Source organism: Rosa chinensis, chromosome 4 (assembly GCF_002994745.2).
Source record: "Rosa chinensis cultivar Old Blush chromosome 4, RchiOBHm-V2, whole genome shotgun sequence".
Classification (NCBI taxonomy): Eukaryota; Viridiplantae; Streptophyta; class Magnoliopsida; order Rosales; family Rosaceae; genus Rosa; species Rosa chinensis.
Genome location: NC_037091.1, coordinates 53877249 through 53900592, shown reverse-complemented (window position 1 = coordinate 53900592; position 23344 = coordinate 53877249). Strand labels below are relative to the sequence as shown.

At 40.7% G+C, this 23344-nt stretch overlaps 1 long non-coding RNA gene across 1 annotated transcript; it reads left to right on the top strand.

Annotated features, from left to right (window-relative positions):
- Nucleotides 1-4263: 4263 nt before the first annotated feature.
- Nucleotides 4264-5751, top strand: LOC121052812. Its single transcript, XR_005810136.1, has 3 exons — nt 4264-4894; nt 4983-5119; nt 5380-5751. It is a non-coding gene; the product is annotated as an uncharacterized LOC121052812 (long non-coding RNA).
- Nucleotides 5752-23344: the final 17593 nt, after the last annotated feature.

The window sequence follows — 23344 nt, the reverse complement described above, 5'->3', positions numbered from 1 at the left end:
GTATGAGAATGCATGCTTCATCATGTGGAACACGGTGGAAGGGTTTTGTTTCAAATATGAATCCGGCAATATTTCTATGTTCTTGTATGTCTGTCGATATAGAATTGTTCCCACATTTTTAGCTTTTATATCACGACATGATGACAGAATCCAGGTTTAGTGCGACTGCACTTAAACTCTCTATGTCTTTGGAGAAGGAAGGTGTTCACTAAATGGCTTCAATCCAGCCCCTGTGGTATATGCCTAGAGACGCAGAATCAAAGCATTTATGACCATGAAGCTTATCTACTGCCCTTTCTAATTTCTTTGGTCAATAATCTATCAACTGATCAGCCTGACAGCTTTGTTTAGGAGTAATGGGGGCTTCAGACATTAGTATATGCAAACTTCTTGCTAAATCATGATGAGATTTTCGTTTCCAACAAACATCTCATCACTGCAATTGTGCTAATGCATGTATGTGCATCTCCCCACTTTTATTTCCTGATTGAATGTCCTGGTTCTTGTTAGTATTGCATAAGACTCTTCCCATCCTATGCATTCCATTTTGTTTTGCTGCTACCGAGATCACATTAGTGTGTGAGATATAAAAGCAGTAATCCAAGACATAAGAGAAGTAAATTACAAATTTTATTAATTAGGATTGGTAGAAACACTAAAGAAGTACAAAGATCAGACCACAGAAATAACAGCAAAAATAAAATCACTAACCAAGTCACTGAAATCATTGTTGAGCTAGCGCATTGGACCCTAGCCTCTCGGTTCCAACATTCATATCTTAGTCATATGCCTAGGCTGTTAAGTCTTCTGTGCTTGTTCAACTTCAGTACTTCACATTTCATCCTATGAGGCAGCAAGTCCAGGCCCTCACAGTTGAATCCAGAGACTGATCCACAGTGAACCGGACCGATAACAGTATTTCAGTATTTATAAGCAAGCTATATAACTAAAAATCTAATCAAACTAGGATTAAGAAACAGAAACTAGTAAAAGGAAAATTTTATTGAACTAGCTAGGAAAGCTGTTGTAACCTAGACCAGAAAATGTAGCCAAACAAGGATAGATTAATTGGATTACTAGTAATAGAGGAAAGACGATCAATTAAACTAGGAAAACTGAAGTAAGCTAGAACCAGAACATGGAGTGACAGGGATTAAGAAACATAATCCAACTAGTAATAGGAAACACGACCAAACTAGGAAAAAGGAAGTAAGCTCAGAAGATCTAAACCAAACTATGAAATGTTCTAATCTGCAACTAAGATACCTCCATGGTAACAGTGCTACTTTTCATTCAAGAAGCAACTGATAATGTTTCGCCTAGTCGAGTTTGAGTATCAGATTCTTTTTCAAATTGAAGCTAGACTTAAGGGGACTTGAAGTCCTTCATGTTAAGTAACATGAATCACACAAGATCATATCACAAATCACATAACACACAAGCTGCACAAGTAGCAAAGGCAATTATGCAGCACACCAGTAGCATTCCTAGTCTCGGTAGGAATAATCACCTGGGTTGACACTTTCAATCCCTACAGCCACAGCATGTCCAAGAGCATTCATCGAGGAAGACATCTTCAAGGATCTGAACCGAGCAGCTGCACTATGGAGGAAGGTCTTCTATGCTTCAACACTTTATGCTTCAGAATGGGACTGAGAATGTATGCAAAAGGCAGTGTTGAACATAGGGACTTTCTTCTCCTTATATATTGGCCAAAACCTCATCCCGGACTCATCCCATAAGGAGTCCTAGTTTTACTTCATGTTTATCAGATAGGAGACTTAAGCTTTATCACTATCCCTTATGTTAATCAGGTCTTTAACAATAAGACTCCTACTCCTATCAAGAGATATACATCTCGATAGGTAACTGGTATTAGAATTACAATTACAGATTTCTTGTTATTCATTTAGTTAAATCAATTGCTCCATTTACTTAATGCTTTTAGATAATGTTAAGTCCCACTTTATTCCAACAGTTCCAACACTTCACACTGAAACTTTTGTCACTAGGGAGGTGTCTGATTTTACACTCAACAAGGTTCTCGTTACCTCAGCTGCTCAATTCAGCTTTTCCCAATTTTCTATACCTTTCAACCCTGGCACAAATGGCCCAGGATCACGGAAACTGAATTGGGAGACAGGCTAGCCAGTGGAGACTATAAATCACCCTGCCACAGCTGGAGATAGCTTCAAAGAAATATAGGGCGAGAGTTTTTGTTTTCTCAAAAGCAGTAGTCTTAAATTCCCCAAGTTAGGATTGGGTTTGTCAAACAGAAATAAACACCGAGTAACAGAGAGCAGCCAGATGCTGAGAACAAAAAAATTAAGACGCTTTAATAAAAATAAATTTAAATGATTCTGATCAAGACGATGACTTGATAATGATGGAATATATTAATCTTTGTTAGCAATTTGAATCTGTTATATCAATACCTACGGTCTAAGCAATTAGGCAGCAATAGCTCTCAGAGAAAGAGATACTTGTTAGCCCTAAATTGAAGCCAACAAACAAAAAAGAAACGAATGAACGAACTTATTAGAGAAGAACAGTGGACTGACTGCAATTGCACGCTCTAGACTAGGTTTACTTCTCAGTAGTAAAAAGACCAAAGTCAAAATACCCTGGAATTAGCTTCTGCTGCTAGCTAGGGATCTGATTTCATGAACCCAAAAATGCAGAGCTACAGAAGGCTTCAAGATGGGGCTGGTATTATAAATACACTGATCTCATCTTAGTTAGCCATGGAACTATGGAAGTATGGTCAGTCGAGCGATCTAGCCCCAAGAAGAGATCAATGTATGCATGGCTCAAGTCAAGCAGTCATGTATTAGACTATTAGATCTCTTTTAGTATTTAGATTTGCTGTCTCTAAAGAGAGACACATTAAACATATACAACAATGCTTGTCACTTTGATGTTCTTTTAGTATATATTTTGAAGACAAAAATTCAAATGCAACAGAGTCTATGTTGACTATGCAATACTTTCAGTCAGTTGCACTATTTGAAGCAAGCATATAAGGCCGTTCGGTGGACCATAAACATATGTGCAGGAAGAAAATGAAGCACGATTGGCAATAGATATGATTATGAAGATAAAACCTTTTACTTAAAACTTATCTTTCTCCTTTTCAATATGTAACCATTCACATCAAGCAGAAGTCTTTATTTTAAGATTCAAAAACAACCCGAACCCAGAAATAAACAGTAAGAACTAAGCAGATAACAGAAATAACGTCACAAACTAAATCATTAACAAAGTAACTGGAATCATTGATGAGCGCATTGGACACCGGCATCACCATGCATGTCCTCATCTTCCTCTTATGCCTCTTGAGACTGATTTGCTTTCTTTTTTCGCATTTCGTCCTCCATGTTCACATCATACAGCGTAGTCTCATCGCATTCGTCTAGCTCCTTATCAGTAAGCGGTGACTAGTCAGACCCGCAAGGCAGCACAGCCTCCAGTGCCTTGCACAGTTCGGGGCTCAAGGAATTTGGGTACGTAACAGTGAACTGAACATACAACTTGCCCTTAATAAATGGATTCGAGTATATTGGCATGCCTTCATCATGTATAGCTTTGCACTGATTAGGATTGACAACTTCTCCAGGTTCAGACTTAATCAGAAGCTGCCTACCGTCCAAATGTGTCAACCTAAATTGGAACCCCAGAGTGTAAGACTAAAATGGACTTTATCATTAGTTTACATCGAGTCATCAACAACTTACCAATTTACGCAGAATAAGTAAGTGGAGAATTTTGAGACTTTAATTATGTATAATTTATTTATGGTGTATCCACGTAAATTATGGAGAAATCTAATATGACTTGGTTATTAAGTTAACCTAAAAAGATATGCAATTATAATAGGGATTTAGACTTGAATTGTTTCCTTTATGGGAGGTTACAGAATATCCAATTCTCTATATAAAGCTTGGGTCCCTGCACTCTCTCATATGCTCTCGGTAATACAGTCTCTTACCCCATACAAGAATATCAAATATTGAGATGCAGTGCAGAAGACTTATGCTTGGATTGAGTGGCCATTCAGTTCAAAGGTTCATAATCCATTTCTAATTAATTTCTTGTTCTTACTTTTATACAATTGTATCTATATTCATTGTGAAGCGATCTAATGGCTTTTAAGTTTAAGATTACACAGAGTGCCTCCTTTAGGGACAATTTATGCTTAATTATTAGGTCATCCCCCTGTCACTTAAACTTGGGATGCTCCTTCTGTTGGACAACAATAACAATATTACCTGTGATGGTATTAGGCCCTTTGTGAGCTTCGCCAGGGAATATGATCTTCTGCCCGTTTTTAATTCCTATATCCACGTGGACTTCCAATATTTTCTTCTCCAGCACAACCTTGTCACCCTTGCACTGCTGGCAGCGGTCCTCGGCACGAATGGTCTGGCCAGTGCCCTTGCACTCATAACAGTAGTACTGCGTTTGCTGCGTCAAATTTTGGCTTAAATGGCGTACAGTGACTTTATAACCATGCCCTTGGCAACCACGGCACGTCCTTGAAGCACCTGACTTTGACCCTTTGCCCTTGCACTTGGTGTAGATCTTGTTGCGAGTGACAGCAAGCTTTCTGGTTGTGCCGGTCAGTGGCGGACGCACGTAGGGACGAGTGGGGGCAGCTGCCCCCAGTGAACTTTTATTTTTGTTGAACCGGTCTCCGTTTTGCCCCCACAATCAATATCCAAGATTCCAAATACTTGTTCTTCTCCTTCCTCCGATCTAATTCCATCTGCATGCTGGCTTTTCTGTCATCCCTTGCTTAAGTGACCCCCTGATTCGGATTTTGTATCCACTGATCTGCACCTCCATCTACTTCTCATACCTTGATTCCGGATCGATCAGGCTCCGAAGTACAAAGGTTGGCCTGAAAACGAGTAGGACAGGTTTGGTTTTGTAAGCTTATTTGCCATTTGAGATTTTCAATTTTTGATTTGATGTCATCGTAGGTTGCTGGGGTGGGAAAGAGAAGAGGAGGGATTCAAGATTGTGGTGGACTTCGGGGGGAGGATTTGGGTTTGTTTCTGGAGAGGTGGATTCGAAAATTTTGATCGAGTTTGGGGGATAGTTTTCAGCAGGAAAAGAGGTGTGTTTGGTTTGGGTTTGTATGGGTTGTTTGAAATTGTGGTTTTGATTATGAAATCTATATGTATTTGTTGTTTGCTTTACAATCTCACTATTTGTTTCTGCAAAATCAATTCATATTAGAGATCGATGTTTGGGCTTTGGAGCTTTGAGACTGCCAATATAATTAAAGTAGTGTCTAGCTTTTGCTAGAGATCAAGATGTACATTGGTTTTGGGGTGCTAACATCTGCTTAATTTTCTGGAGCTTTTTTACTTGCAGATTAGCTACTACTTTGACAACTATGATGTTCCTCAGGGACAGTTGTTTGAATTTCAAGTCCATCTGCATAGCAGCAGAGTATTCATGGGGGCTGTTTTTTTATATCTATTTGATGATGCTAGTGATACATCAGATGATAGATCGATGGTCTATCATGATAAGGTAGTACATGCTCCTGGTTCGTCATGTCAAAAGCATGGGAATGGTCCTCTGGTTGGGGTGAAAAGATTTATTTCTCTTGTTGGCGGGTGATATCTACAATATAGCAGTATATGTTTAGGTGCTTTATTCACAATTCATGTACTAAATGAAAATCTATCAATCTATTTGATATAAAATATAGCGATTGAAGTTTTGTTTCATTTATACGAAGTTTTATTTTATAGTCGTTTATTTTTTTACTGCCCCCAGTGACAAATATTTATGCGTCCGCCACTGGTGCCGGTGTAGAGATCTTCAAGAGAAACCTTGAGGTGATAGATCCCATCCTCTCCCCTTCTCTGCCTCCGGCCTTCCGACTTGGTGGTGTAATCGCTCTTCTCATTTTGATATCCCCCAAACATCTTATCATGTATTTTGCGCAGAAACGAAAGAAGATTCATTTGATTTTCCTAAGCAGTCGAAAGTACTTGTTGAGTTTGTTGTTTCAAAGGAGGTCGTTATCTATAGAGAATAGAATGAGGTAGGCTAGACCTAGCTAATAGACCTAGGAAAATGTAACCTATCTAAGAAAACAAAATAGAATCCAATTGAGAATAAAACATTGTCCCACTAGAAAGGGTGCAATCTCTCCCGATGAATCTTGAACCTTCTTGTCTATTGGGATTTTTTTCCCGTTTACCTCATTAATTTTTTTTAATTCCTTCTTGCCCCCCCCCCCCCAATAGACCTTTATGGCCCCAATAGAGGGATAATAAACTTATATTGCCCCGCAATAGAACTTTTGGTCGCTGGAATGGGAACTAATCTCCCTAAATTTAGACAAATAAACTTTTATTAAAGAAAAAAGAACGAGGAGATTACATCAATTTAAAACGTCTATTGCCCCTCAATATAACTTTCAGTTGCCGAAATGGGAACTAATCTATCTAAAATTGAACATATAAAACTTTGATTAAAAAAAGAGAGGAGATTACATCAATTCAAAACGTCTATTGCTCCTCCATAGACCTTTACTACGAGATAATAAAATGTTTTTTTTCTTTCTTTCTCGGACTTCTGCCCATAATTACCAAAAAAAAAACTAATTTGGGCACCCAGAAAATGCTATGGGCACCTATGTCTCACTAGCCATTTTGCAACGACTCCGGTTGCAGCCGTCAAACTGATTAATCTCAAAAAAGGCCATAACATATTAATCTCGACTCTGGTTGACCATTTTGCCCATAATTCCAGTAATTTTGCAACGACTCCGGATGACCATTCGCCCTCAAACTAATTTGACTTCGATTGCAACAACTTCAATCGTAGCCCGGGGCCGAAGATACAATCAAATCAGCGTCTTCGGCGATCCGGCCGATACGGCTTTCTTGCGTGTCTGCTTCACCAAGCACAAGGTGAAGAAGGCTTTCATTCCGATTTTCAGAGCCTGCGGGTGAGCGATTGGTTGCGGAGAATTTCAATCATGCCTTAGTGGATATCTGTGCTCGGAGCTCCGCCGTCCATGACTTGGCCAGGAGATTCTCAATCAACTCGGCCGAGTTGACTTGGACCTCCATCGAATTGTGGAACAGAAGCCGGACCAGGAACCCAATGACGTATCGTAGACCTACCACTTAATACTACAAGGCCTTTTGAAATACGATTTTTAGAAAATAAGAGACAAGTAAAACTTTTAGGAAATGACTTTCGATCAACAATCTAATATTCAAATTAACAAATCTGGAAATATTTCAAAATAAAGTAGGCAAGTGCACTGTGACTCCTTAGGGCTTACATCATAACCGAAATAAAAGGAGTTCAACAACAACAATAAAACATAGAGTGAGGTGCGCTCCTAAACCCGGTCAGGGTTTGACACCACCGCAACGCAATCGGATTCCGAGAGAGAGAGAGAGAGAGAGAGAGAGAGAGAGAGAGAGAGAGAGAGAGAGAGAGAGAGAGAGAGAGAGAGAGAGAGAGAGAGAGAGAGAGAGAGAGAGTGTGTGTGTGTGTGTGTGTGTGTGTGCGCGCGCAAATTGAAGGGATGAGAGAGAGGGGCATGATAATAGTTATTTAATTAGATGGAGGGTAGAATGATCATTTTATTATAAATTGATTTGATGGGAATAAAAATTTGTTGATGAGGTAAGTGGGATAATTTTAGCTTATTTTGGTGTTTTGGGTAATGACCCATTTCCTAAAGAGCTAAAGTCTAATCATTTTTTTTAGGCTAAATATTGTTTAGTATCCTGTGGTATGGGCCCAACATCAATTCAGTCCCTCGACTTTCAATTTCATCAAAAACACACCCACAATATCATCTTCTGGTCTAATAGGTCACTCCAACTCAATTCCGTCAATTTCAGATGTTCAGTTGCTGACGTGGAGTTCCAACTCATCAAAAGTGGGGCCCACATGATAGTAAAATTCCCAAAATGTCCCTGCCCTATTCTAACTCAGATCACTGCTCTAAATCCACATTAATCCTCCCCATTACGCGACACAAACTGTAATACAGTCCCATATTGAAGTTGTTTGGAGAAAGCAAAAAATTGAAAACCTAAAGAATCGAATGCGTGAAGAAGGAGAAGGATAAACCGATTGAAAGGCCCACAAAATCGACAAGCAGAAGACCGATTGAAAAGTTGGATAAGGTTTTGATATGGCTGACAACATGCTTGATGTTTGGATACCCAGAAAAACGAAGGATGGAGATGAAATCCCTCATTACGGTGATTTTGGATTTAGGATTTTGCATTACGGTGGTCAAATCTTTAGGTTTTATGGATTAAAGAGTCGGGTTTAAGGTTTGAAATTAAAACCTCAAAATTTCAAAATTGGGGAAAAAGGGTTTCTGGGTTTGGTTTCAGAGCTTCTAAAGTTTTTGGGTTTCGGGTTTTAGTATGATGTGATGACTATGTTGGTTGCTCTGGGTTTCGGGTTTTAGTATCATGTGATGACTATGTTGGTTTCAGAGCTTCTAAAGTTTCTGGGTTTCAGAGCTTCTAAAGTTTCTGGATTTCATGTTTCTGGAGTTCGTTCTAAAGCAATGTGATTGCAATTTTTATCTTGTATTGGTCCTAGTCTTTTACCCAAACCATTATCGGTTTTGTCAATAATGTAACCTCAAAGGCTTGTTATCAACCCCACCAATTGAGTGTGCATTGACTTGAAAGTTCCACTTTCTGATGCTTTGTAGAGGGATAGTAGTAACAGTAGGAATAAGTGAATAACGTTGTCTTTGCTTTTCCAAGTTGCAAAGTATGACTTTTCCAAGAAGCAAAGTTCTTGTGTACTTTTTCAACTAGATCAAAGTGCTTACTTGTGTTATTTTTTAAAACTAGAACTGAAATTTATTCTACTTCAGAAGCTTATATTGTTTGTTTGTGATATAGGGTTTTGAAGTTTAAAAGTAACTTACATGTTACAGGAACATGCTTGAATTCCGACAGAGCAAAGTACAATATAAAATAATAAGTTTACCCTTTCCAGAAACATGCCTTTTCTATTTTGACTTCTATTTTTGTCTCATATGATAGATTTAGGTTCTCTTTTTGTCTCATACTTACTCAATCCTAATAATTATGAAGATGATGCCGGCATATAACACTAAAAGATATTTTATCTTTGGGTCATTTATGCTTCAATTGTTGTCTGTTTATGAAGGCTTGACCCTTGAAGTAGGTGATTAAAGTATGCAGGTGCATGTGAAAGTTTTTGGGGATAATGAATGAGGGTTTTAATATTGCTGCTGTTATGGTTTTGATGTGTTTGTTGTTGCTTGTGGTAATAACTGACATGCTTTATTAAATTTGTTTTTTTTTTTCCTTCCATACAAATAATCTTTATTACTTCACGCTGAATATATATCATGGGGGGAACATATTAGGAAACAGGTACGTAGGTGGGAAGATATCATTCTATGATCATGTCGACAAGGATAGGATGTCGTTGACCGAGTTAGATAACATGGTCCAAGGGTTGAACCCAGATTATGCCGGTACTAGGATTGATTATTGGTTTAGTATAGGAAGTGAAGATGATGCTATGACAAAAATAAGTTCAGATGCAGATGTGATGACTATATTATGTTGTGTACCAGAAATGAGATTAGTTGTTCTTTACTTAGATCACATTCATAGAGGTGATGATGGCTTAAATGAAGACGAGGTCTACATGTATCCAGCTGGTTTTGATGTGTTTAGTTAGTCGGGATCTTCTAGAGTGGTGATTGAAGAGCTCCCTGATGAGCCGAGAAAGAAGCCTACATGTGTTATTGAGAAGATCATTGATGAAAAAAAGCTGCCTATTTGTGAGACAAGGGAGACAGGGCAGTTGGGTATAGTCATTAGAGAGGTTGATGATGGCATCCCTAGTCAAGGCAGCAAGGTGGCTAAAGCAGATCCTAAAGACAAAGGAAAAGCAAAGATGTACCCTGAGGGAAGTGCTGTAAAGAAAAGTATTGACGGTGTAAGTGGTTTAGAGGAGAAGCTGCTGAAAGATATAGATATTCTTGACTACATGCAGTCCTTCGGGTTCAACCCTGAGCAAGTAGATGAAGTGGAGTTTGATGGCAGTGAGAGTGATGAGGATGATGACTACATACCTGCAGCTGAAGATGATGAATATGATTAGTATGGTGTTGATGACGATGATTGGTTAGAGGAAGTTGATATAGGGTTTAAGGTTAATGGAAATGGTGAATGGGTAGGACCAAGTAAAGAAGCTCTGAACAATGTGGAGATAGAAAGTGGAAAAGAGTTTGTTGATCAAGAAGATATGTTTGGACCAGCAGAGTCCGATGATGAGAGATCGTGCTTGCTTTGAATTATGATGGTGAAGAGGAAGTGTTATTCCCTGAGTTTAGTCCCGAAACAGATATGAAGGATCCAGTCTTCAAGAAAGGGATGATATTTGGCAACTCTGCCATTTTGAGAGAGGCTATAAGGGAGAGGGCTATTAGAGATGGTTGGGAGGTATTTTTTTTAAAAAAAAATGACAGGAAAAGGGTGAGGGATATATGCAAGTCCAAAGACTGTCCATTCGAGTTGTATGCATCTATGATGCAACATCAAGACTCTCTTATGATCAAGATTTATGAACTTGAACACAACTGCACTAGAGTCTTTGATAACAGCATGGTCAGTGCTAACTAAGCGCTTCATGGAAAGGATAAAGCTAAACACCGGATGGAAGCCAGGTATCCATTTCTAATCTCTTCATGCTTTTGCTCATTTTGGTTGAGATGCTGAAACTTGATAAGTTACTATTGTTTGTGTACTTTTATGATATTTTCATGTTTTTTTGCCATGTTTGGTTTGTTACAGCTATTAGAAATGAGTTAAAGTTCAGTTTTGTTTCTTATATTTTCATATTTTTGCAACAAGTGCATGAGTTACTGTTGATTTAAGTTAAAACGTCCATATTTAAGCAAAGTTTATTGTGTTGTAGCAAGTATACGAGTTAGTGTTGTTTTCAGAAAAAAAAAATTCCAAATTTGAGCAAAGTTTATAAGGTTGCAACAAGTTGTTTGTTGTGGTAGTGTTATAGTAGTGTTATGGGAAATTTTTTTCAGAATTGAGCAAAGTGGATAAGGTTGTAGCTGTTGCAAGTTTGTATTATATGAGACGAAACCTACAAGTTAGAGTATCTGCCATGTTTGTGTACTATCTTTAGAGTAGTTTTGTTTGTGTGCTATCTTTAGAGCAGTCAAACCTGCAAGTTAGGGTACAGTTTTAGAGTAATTACCTGTTTACTTGATATATTTGCTTGTTTCGATGATTACTGAAAGTTGAAAAGTTAGAGTACAATTATTTCAATGGTTGTTGAAAGTTGATGCCAACAGACTACAGTTTTACGATACTTGTTTTGATGGTTGCTGAAAGTTCATAAGTTAGAGTTTTTTGTTTTCAGAGCTATATATTTTTGCTTTAAAAATAAAAAAAAATTATGGTTACTGAACTTGGTATTGTTGGTACTCTTTTTTTGCTTATTTTGTTGCAGAATCTTTGGCTCAAACTATGTCTTCAGAAGTTAGAGTAAGGGTCTCGAAGTAGATGGCTTATCGAGTAAAGAATGCAGCCCTTTTAGTGTTGGAGGGAACCATCATAGAGCAGTATGCCAGACTCTGAGATTATGGGAATGAGCTGAAAATGGTGGACCCTTCTACAACTGTCGACATAAAATGTGATTTCAGAAAGAAGCTTCCAATCTTCAAGAGGATGTACATCTGTCTTGGAGCTCTTAAAAATGGATTCAATTAAAGAGCGATGTAGGTCTGTGATTGGGCTAGACGGTTGCCATTTGACGTCTGCATATTGGGGTCAGCTCTTGACAGCCGTTGGAATTGATGCCAACAACACTTCATGGGTGATTGCCTACACAATGGTGGAGATGGAAAGCAAAGACTCATGGACTTGGTTTCTAGAGCTTCTATGCAAAGACCTAAGTATACTTGAGGATGGAGCAGGTTGGACTTTCATCAGCGATAAGCAAAAGGGTTTAATCCCTGCCTTTGAATAAGTGGTTCAATCGGCTAAGATTAGATTTTGTGTGCGCCATATGTGGACAAATTTTACGAAGCTCTTTCTGGAAAAGGTACTAAAGGATCAAATGAGGAGATGTGCACAGTCAACTACACTTCCTTACTTTGCAAAGGAAATGGAGGAGATGAAGGCTTTGGATAATGAAGTGTACAAGTGGATGACACGTAAGTTTTCAAGATTACAAAGTTTGTTGTAAATGAATATGCAATAGGTATTGCTTAATGTATGTGATTGACAGACTCGTAATGTATGCGATTGACAGACTCGTAATGTATGCGATTGACAGACTCGTAATGTATGCGATTGACAGACTCGTAATATATGCGATTGACATACTTGTAATGTGCGATTGATTAGTATAACTATTATGTATTGCCTTTTGTATACATGATGTAACCCTATATAAACCTCATGGTGAGATGAATACAATACAATTATCCAATTCTCTACAACACGTTATCAGCACGATACTCTAACCCAAGCCCTAGCCAGAAAAAAAAAAAAAAACAAAAAAAACAAAAACAAAAACAAAAACCCTAACACCCGAAATTTCTTTCACCAAAAACTGCCGCAAGCTCCTAGCCCTTGCTAGCCATACCGTGTGCTGCTCCTGCAGCCCTTGAGCACCCGTGTGCCTCCTACTGCCCCTGCAGCACGCTCGTTCCTGTGCAGATCAGCCTGTTTTCACGCCCCAAAACGTCTTGATTGAGACCTCAGATCAAAATCCTTCCTTCATCAAAGTTGTTCATCCCTGCCTCTTCTATCTTAACTCCAAATTTCAGCCTTATTGGAGTCGTTTTGAGATCTGTACACCATTCAAAGTTGGAGCTATTCAGAAGCGAATCTACTCCAAATTTCAACAAGTAAGTTTTAAAGATTAAAGTTCCTGCTTTCTTGTCTTTTAAATTCCTTTATTTTCTGCAGGATTTTCAATATACGAACATGGGTTCGATTATTTAATAAAGCGGAATTGTGAGGATTCACGCTTAACGAACTAAGAGTGTTCGTATGAACTAAGAGTGTTCGTAATGCTCGGACTAAGAGCGTCCGTAAGCATCAAATTGTGATCATATAAAAACATTATTGTTTGGTCTACTCCAAAAGAGATTCTTGGAAATTATTTTCTTGGTAGCATAGCTCGGAAATCTTATTATTTTAGTTTTCGTGGAAGTTTAGCTTCGAAACTAATATATCTTCTCTTCTTATTTTCAGGATGTCGAATGAACCTAGACTTGACTTTCCCATGCTTGACTCAACAGGCTCGGATTACCACAGTTGGGTAACCGATGTTGAGAACCACCTCACTTCAAAGGGAATATTATCCATAATCCAGGCACCTAACCCGGATCGTGTGTTCATGCGAACACCTACAAAGCATGCTTAAGCAGTTCTCTTGATGCGACGCCATATGGACAAGGCACTCAGATTGGAGTATATGTCGATCAAGGATGCAAGAGAGCTATGGGTAGCGCTAGAAGAGCGCTTTGGCAATGTGTCACGCCCCTGATTTTACACACATGAAAATCGATATATATAATCCCATAATTATACATGCGTGAATATTCAGTCATCAATACAAATACCTGGAACATCTTTCCCATAAAACAAGTACTTACTGATACACTGAATCATCCAAGATAACATACACTCGCTCCACAGAGTTATATATTATACAAATTTACGAATTTAATTGTCATCACAATAAAACGTAAATGCTCCTCAGAGCTTACTGCATAGCGGAAGTCATAACAATGGCAAAGCCAACAAAATTTGCTTCCTACCCGTTCAGCTGCCAACAAGCTGCCTCTGCTTCAGCCACGATTTTCCTGACCTGCAGGATTAACCCCTACACCAAAAGAATGGTGCACCGGGGTTGCCAAACAACAAACCCGGTAAGCTTCTTCAAGCTCGTATGAGTAACTCATGAACATCAATCAACAACTCACATCAATCTACTTAAGGAAACATGCAGCCATGATTCCTTCTAACATTCCATATCCTTTCCAAAGAAAGGACAACATGAGTCACCACTATGACCATGCCTTATTTGCTAACTTAACCATCAAGTAGCTATTCAAGTCTCATCTAGACAATTAAAGAAGAATGTCATCGAAACTCTCCTTTAAGCTGCATACCTATGAGTCTCAAGCAACCTCGACCGTTACTCCCATAAGCTATCATGGCAGATAAACTAGAATTCTATTGAAATTGTAACCACTCGTCCTAACCAGAACGTGATTACCTATTTCCTGCCTTGATCACCATCTGTGATCTGTCACCATCTGAGACATATGATTTCAGACTCCGTCTAGTCAGGGAATCAACATCAAGGTCGCCATCTGCAACCTGTCACCATCTGTGACCTATAATCTTTAGACCCCATCTGGTCTCAGCTCAACCATTTATCACCATCTGTGACTCATGATCTTCAGACCCCATCTGGTCATGAAGTCAAACATCAAGGTTACCGTCTGCAACCTGTTGCTATCTATGATCTATCACCATCTGTGACGTAAGATCTTCCTAGACCCTATCTGGTCTTGAGATCAAACATCAAGGTTACCGTCTGCAACCTGTTACTATCTATGATCTATCACCATCTGTGACATAAGATCATTAGACCCATCTGGTCTCAAGGTCAGCCATTGATCACCAATTGTCACCATCTGTGACTAATGATCTTCAGACCCCATCTGGTCATGAAATCAACATCAAGGTTACCGTCTGCAACCTGTCACTATCTATGATCTATCACCATCTGTGACATAAGATCTTCTTAGACCCTATCTGGTCTTAAGGTCAACGTTAAGTAAGTCGCCTCCGACTTAAAAACGTTACAACATCTAGTTTCGGTTTTCCTAATCCCTGCTCACCATCTGTGACCCTTGATTCTAAAACCAATACATCTAAAATGAGTCACGCTTGACTCAAAATGTAACATCAAGCTCAATACTTTCCAAACAATAGAAAACATCTTTTTCTATAATATCGTTTCTTGAAAAGTCGCATTTAACAATAATATGAACACCATCATGCATATTATTATTCATCATAATCATTCACAAGGATATATATATATTTCATCTAAACATATATATGTAGTCATTCACTCAGGAATGCCTACTAATACCAACTATAGTTTGCAGTTAAATAATTAACGCCAAAACAATAATGGTACTCCTGTTCATAAAGGTCCTTGTGAGATTTACTCACCTTGAACTCCTGCTGCGTCTTCAATACAGAACAGAACCAAAACTATCACCAACCACTCGTCCAAATACTTCGTCAAGTACCTAATCACATATGGTTCCAACTTAGTAATGATTTAAGTCCGAAACCCCTGTTTTGAACCAAAATCCCCAAAGTGGCGCCAATCGAGGCAAAACCACATCCGAGACCTCCCTAAGTCTTCGGAATACGTCCACGATCGATGTGACCAAACCACAAGTCGATCGGACGCTCGTATCCTCACGGATCGAATAAATTCACCGATATGAAACTGCAAAAATCATAACAAATCCAATCGAACTCCAAAATTTGCATATTATATATCGAAACGCTCGTATCGACGAGTAGAAGACATATAATACCAGAAAAAGTTCCATACATGGCCGGAACACCGCCGGAACGCCGCCACAGACGGTGGCGCACCGCCGCCGGCCAACACTCAATATTTCACAAAACTCCCAACATCAAAAAGCTTCATCTAAGCATGCTTGTGAACTTTCATAACTGGATCGAAGTCAGAAAACAAGCTTAAGGGATCGAAAACTACCTCACAAGCCGTGAATAGTAATCCAATCCGAGTTGATCGAATTTTCACGTGAATCGATCCAAACAACCACCAAGGATCGATCGGCGAGGCAGCTCTGAGCTCAACCAAGAAAACTCGAAGCCGTGCCGACGTCGGAGCTGTGTTTTCCGGCCGGGTCCGAAAACACAAGGCTGCACCGCCTTGCAGCGCCGCCGTGGAGAAGAATCGGCGATAGAGACCACCAGAGGGACGACCAGACGGAAGAGGCGACCCTGCTGGCCAAGTTTCAAGGCCGGAGACCGCCGCAGTTGGCCGGAAAAGTCGGGTCGGATCGGCCGGGTTCGGGTCGGGTCAGTCGAAAATCTTCGATACTGAGGGAGCGGACGAGAGAGAAGAGAGAGAGAGGGTATGGTTTCCGGAAATGGAAAGGGAAATAATGAAATAAAATTCTAATTTTCCCTTTATATACTAAAATGGAAACTTCTTTCCATAGCCATAACTTCCTCATACGAACTCCGATTTACGCGTTCCACATGTCCACGAACTCGTAACGACGCGCTCTACAACTTTCGTGAAGGAAATTTTCCGAGAATCCCAACATATAAAAAGTCAAACTTCACACGACCCCCTAAACTGTGAAATTCAAATATTTATACGTACGAAAATCATTCTACTCCATATAAAATCTACGAATAAAGCATTATAACAATTATTCGTACAACTGGTCCATTATTAAATACCAAATTTAAATAACAGAAAACCAGGTCATCACAGTCTACCCTCCTTAAAGGAATTTCGTCCCGAAATTCACGCTTTCTCATCAACAAACAACTGTGGGTACTTCGCTCTCATATCCGACTCCAATTCCCAAGAAGCATCACCCTCGTCATGGTGACTCCACAATATCTTGACCAAGTCAACTTCCTTCCTTCGAAGTTGCTTTGTTGACCTATCCAAAATTCGAACAGGTTCAACAACAAAGGTCGTATCCGCATGCACCTCAATTGTACCATAATCAATCACATGTGACTCATCCTGAACATACTTCCTCAACATAGACACATGGAAAACATTATGCACACCAGACATAGTAGGAGGTAAGGCAAGCCTATAAGCCAACTCTCCTACCCATTCCAGAATTTCAAAAGGTCCGACAAACCTTGGTGATAACTTTCCTTTCTTGCCAAATCTCACCACACCCTTCATGGGCGAGACTTTCAAGAACACATGATCACCCTCATTAAACTCAACATGTCTCCTTTTCAGATCTGCATAACTCTACCAACTTCGCACTTGAGAACTCATCCTCTGTCTGACCTTGAATGTTCCTGGAAATCAGGGCAGGCTGTACCGTGATACTTCCAAGGAAACTCCCATTCTCAACTCCTACTTGCACAAGGTCAAACTCAGATGCAGTTTCCAGCATAAGCCACTCCTGAACCATAATAGAAGCAACCATACTTCTGGGCTTCCTACTCAAAGCATCCGCCACCACGTTGGCCTTTCCTGGATGATACTCCAAAGTAAAATCATAGTCCTTTATGAGTTCCATCCGCCTTCTCTGTCTCATGTTCAACTCCTTCTGAGAGAACAGATACTTCAAACTCTTATGATCCGAAAAGAGTTCGAACTTCTCCCCATACAAGTAATGCCTCCAAATCTTCAAGGCAAACACAACAGCAGCCAACTCCAAATCATGAGTGGGGTAATTACGCTCATGCACCTTCAACTGTCTAGAACCATAAGCGACAACACCTCCATGCTGCATCAATACACATCCCAAACCTTGATGAGACGCATCACTATAGATGACTAAACCGCCACCGCTTGTGGGAATAGTCAACACTGGGGCTGTGGTCAATCTAGCCTTCAACTCGTTGAATGCTCGTTCACATTCCTCAGTCCACACAAACTGGACATTCTTCCTTGTCAACTTGGTCAAAGCCGAAGCAATGCTAGAAAATCCCTCAATGAATCTCCGATAATAACCTGCCAAACCCAGGAAACTACGTACCTCAGTAACTGTAGTGGGTTGGCCCCAGTTCATCACTGCTTCCACCTTAGAAGGATCCACAGAGATTCCATCCTTCGAAATCACATGACCAAGGAACTTGATCTCCCTTTGCCAAAATTCGCACTTCTCGAATTTCGCAAACAACTTCTCTTCTCTCAAAAGTTGTAGCACAATCCGCAGATGTTGATCATGATCCTCCAACGTCTTGGAATAAACCAAAATATCATCCACGAACACTACCACAAACTTATCCAAGTACGGACTGAACATACGGTTCATCAAGTCCATAAAGGCTGCAGGTGCATTGGTTAAACCAAAAGGCATGACAACAAACTCAAAGTGTCCATACCTAGTCCTAAAAGCAGTCTTAGGAACATCATCATCTTTCACCCTCAACTGGTGATATCCGGATCACAAATCGATCTTCGAGAATACAGCAGCTTCCTTAAGCTGGTCGAACAAGTCATCAATCCTAGGTAAAGGGTACCTATTCTTAATCGTCACCTTGTTCAACTGCCGAAAATCCACACACAACCTTAGTGAACCATCCTTCTTCTTCGCAAACACCACAGGTGCACCCCAAGGAGAAGTACTAGGTCTAATGAACCCTTGCTCAAGTAAACCATCAATTTGCTCCTTCAACTCTTTAAGTTCAGTTGGTGCCATCCGAAATGGTGCCATAGATACAGGTGCAGTACCTGGTATCACATCGATAGCAAAATCCACTTCCCTTCTTGGAGGTAATCCTGATATTTCCTGAAATACATCACTGTACTCGGAAACCACAGAAATCTCTGCCCTAACCGCAGTACAACTCACTGACTCCACATGAGCTAAGAATCCTGCCCTTAAAGCAGTATCTGACCTAAGACACCGATAACGAAACACCGGCTGCCCAGGTATATGAAATGATACTACCATTTCAAAGCAATCAATCATAGCATGATTTGGCCTCAGCCAATCAATACCCAAAATGACATCATACTTATGATTTGCTAACACAATCAAGGCCGCGGTAAACTCCTTACCACCAATCAAAATTGGACAAGCATCACGAAACTTATCAAGCTCAAGGGAAATACCAAGTGGGGAAATAACACACAAGGGTCTAGCAAGAGGCCTAGGAGTTAAACCTAACATATCAACCACAGAACTAGATATGAAAGAGTGGGACGCTCCCGTATCAAATAACACCCTAGCAAAGAAATCAAATAAGGATAAGGTACCTTCCACTCCGACATTCTGCTGACCAATAGCAAACACCCTTGCATTTCCCGGAGGTAGATGCCTCTGCTGATTTCCTTGTCCCCTACCCTGCTGGGTACAATCCCTTGAGAAGTGCCCCGTCTGGCCACATGTGAAGCATGCCAAGTTCTTAGGTTTCGTGCAATCTCGAGCGACATGGCCCATCTCATTGCAATTGAAACACTTCGGGTTCGCCACTGGCCTATTAGGTGCAACCCTAGCAGGTGCAGCTGCAGCCCTAGCTGGTGCCTGCTGATTAGTCCTCTGTCTCTTCCAGAATCCACCTCGATCCCCAGATGCCTTACTGCTCCCCGCAGTTGCCTTTCCCTTTCTTTGGAAATTCCTTCCAGCCGATTCGTGTTCTTGGAGAGTCAAATTCTCTTGCTCAATGGCCATAGCCTTGACGAAAATGAGCTCCACTGTCTTCAGTCCCAGAACAGCGACATCGCGCCGGATTGAAGCATTCAGTCCCCACTGAAACTTCATAGCTAAGCTCTCAGCATCCATCTGCCTCACAAAGCGATACAACCTTGAGAACTCAGCTTCATACTCCCTCACACTCTTAGTCCCTTGGACTAACGAGATGAATTCCCTTTCCATCTGCTCCCTCACTGAAGGCGGAAAGTACTTCTTCCTGAACAGTTCTACAAACTCATTCCAGGTCATGGTGGACACGTCCATCACCCTCTGTGTGCCATTCCACCAAACCCGTGCATCGCCTTGGAGCATAAACGTGGAAATCTTCCTCTTCTCAATGTCGTCACAGACGACCATCTCGAAGTAGGTCTTCATATTCTCAATCCATTGGTCTGCCAACATGTGATCCGTACCTCCCTGAAATGGAACTCCTCCCAATCTCGAAATCTCCTTTGCCAACTTCGACAAACGAGTAGGATCTACAACATTAGCAACCTCCACCACAGGTGGAACAGGCAACTCAACATTTGATGCCTCCACATCATTCTCAAACATCTCCTCAACAGGAGGAGGAATCCCGCCTCTACCTCGGGCTCTACCTCTGCCTCTGGGTCTACCTCGACCCCTAGCTCTGCCTCCTCGAGGGTCCATCACCTAAGGAGTATAACAACATGTGGTTCATACATGTATAACTCTCAAACACAAGTATAAGTCAACGCTATGACTCAATCAACCACAATGCTACGTCAAGGATACAATTCCATCCCCTACGTAAATCTTGAGTTAGACTAAAGGTCATCATTCCTTAAAAGTCTTTAACTCATAGAAGCTACATCTAGCTCCTACACTTCATCTCCTAAGCCGACACTACCCTGACGACTCACATCCTACCGTTCATTACATACCCAATGACTATATCAATACCGAAGAGCATATGATGGGGATCCGCTGCAGACGGGCCATCACTCGAGGAGTATTGATTGTGTCACCAAATATGTACCTTACGCTCTGATACCAATCTGTCACGCCCCTGATTTTACACACATGAAAATCGATATATATAATCCCATAATTATACATGCGTGAATATTCAGTCATCAATACAAATACCTGGAACATCTTTCCCATAAAACAAGTACTTACTGATACACTGAATCATCCAAGATAACATACACTCGCTCCACAGAGTTATATATTATACAAATTTACGAATTTAATTGTCATCACAATAAAACGTAAATGCTCCTCAGAGCTTACTGCATAGCGGAAGTCATAACAATGGCAAAGCCAACAAAATTTGCTTCCTACCCGTTCAGCTGCCAACAAGCTGCCTCTGCTTCAGCCACGATTTTCCTGACCTGCAGGATTAACCCCTACACCAAAAGAATGGTGCACCGGGGTTGCCAAACAACAAACCCGGTAAGCTTCTTCAAGCTCGTATGAGTAACTCATGAACATCAATCAACAACTCACATCAATCTACTTAAGGAAACATGCAGCCATGATTCCTTCTAACATTCCATATCCTTTCCAAAGAAAGGACAACATGAGTCACCACTATGACCATGCCTTATTTGCTAACTTAACCATCAAGTAGCTATTCAAGTCTCATCTAGACAATTAAAGAAGAATGTCATCGAAACTCTCCTTTAAGCTGCATACCTATGAGTCTCAAGCAACCTCGACCGTTACTCCCATAAGCTATCATGGCAGATAAACTAGAATTCTATTGAAATTGTAACCACTCGTCCTAACCAGAACGTGATTACCTATTTCCTGCCTTGATCACCATCTGTGATCTGTCACCATCTGAGACATATGATTTCAGACTCCGTCTAGTCAGGGAATCAACATCAAGGTCGCCATCTGCAACCTGTCACCATCTGTGACCTATAATCTTTAGACCCCATCTGGTCTCAGCTCAACCATTTATCACCATCTGTGACTCATGATCTTCAGACCCCATCTGGTCATGAAGTCAAACATCAAGGTTACCGTCTGCAACCTGTTGCTATCTATGATCTATCACCATCTGTGACGTAAGATCTTCCTAGACCCTATCTGGTCTTGAGATCAAACATCAAGGTTACCGTCTGCAACCTGTTACTATCTATGATCTATCACCATCTGTGACATAAGATCATTAGACCCATCTGGTCTCAAGGTCAGCCATTGATCACCAATTGTCACCATCTGTGACTAATGATCTTCAGACCCCATCTGGTCATGAAATCAACATCAAGGTTACCGTCTGCAACCTGTCACTATCTATGATCTATCACCATCTGTGACATAAGATCTTCTTAGACCCTATCTGGTCTTAAGGTCAACGTTAAGTAAGTCGCCTCCGACTTAAAAACGTTACAACATCTAGTTTCGGTTTTCCTAATCCCTGCTCACCATCTGTGACCCTTGATTCTAAAACCAATACATCTAAAATGAGTCACGCTTGACTCAAAATGTAACATCAAGCTCAATACTTTCCAAACAATAGAAAACATCTTTTTCTATAATATCGTTTCTTGAAAAGTCGCATTTAACAATAATATGAACACCATCATGCATATTATTATTCATCATAATCATTCACAAGGATATATATATATTTCATCTAAACATATATATGTAGTCATTCACTCAGGAATGCCTACTAATACCAACTATAGTTTGCAGTTAAATAATTAACGCCAAAACAATAATGGTACTCCTGTTCATAAAGGTCCTTGTGAGATTTACTCACCTTGAACTCCTGCTGCGTCTTCAATACAGAACAGAACCAAAACTATCACCAACCACTCGTCCAAATACTTCGTCAAGTACCTAATCACATATGGTTCCAACTTAGTAATGATTTAAGTCCGAAACCCCTGTTTTGAACCAAAATCCCCAAAGTGGCGCCAATCGAGGCAAAACCACATCCGAGACCTCCCTAAGTCTTCGGAATACGTCCACGATCGATGTGACCAAACCACAAGTCGATCGGACGCTCGTATCCTCACGGATCGAATAAATTCACCGATATGAAACTGCAAAAATCATAACAAATCCAATCGAACTCCAAAATTTGCATATTATATATCGAAACGCTCGTATCGACGAGTAGAAGACATATAATACCAGAAAAAGTTCCATACATGGCCGGAACACCGCCGGAACGCCGCCACAGACGGTGGCGCACCGCCGCCGGCCAACACTCAATATTTCACAAAACTCCCAACATCAAAAAGCTTCATCTAAGCATGCTTGTGAACTTTCATAACTGGATCGAAGTCAGAAAACAAGCTTAAGGGATCGAAAACTACCTCACAAGCCGTGAATAGTAATCCAATCCGAGTTGATCGAATTTTCACGTGAATCGATCCAAACAACCACCAAGGATCGATCGGCGAGGCAGCTCTGAGCTCAACCAAGAAAACTCGAAGCCGTGCCGACGTCGGAGCTGTGTTTTCCGGCCGGGTCCGAAAACACAAGGCTGCACCGCCTTGCAGCGCCGCCGTGGAGAAGAATCGGCGATAGAGACCACCAGAGGGACGACCAGACGGAAGAGGCGACCCTGCTGGCCAAGTTTCAAGGCCGGAGACCGCCGCAGTTGGCCGGAAAAGTCGGGTCGGATCGGCCGGGTTCGGGTCGGGTCAGTCGAAAATCTTCGATACTGAGGGAGCGGACGAGAGAGAAGAGAGAGAGAGGGTATGGTTTCCGGAAATGGAAAGGGAAATAATGAAATAAAATTCTAATTTTCCCTTTATATACTAAAATGGAAACTTCTTTCCATAGCCATAACTTCCTCATACGAACTCCGATTTACGCGTTCCACATGTCCACGAACTCGTAACGACGCGCTCTACAACT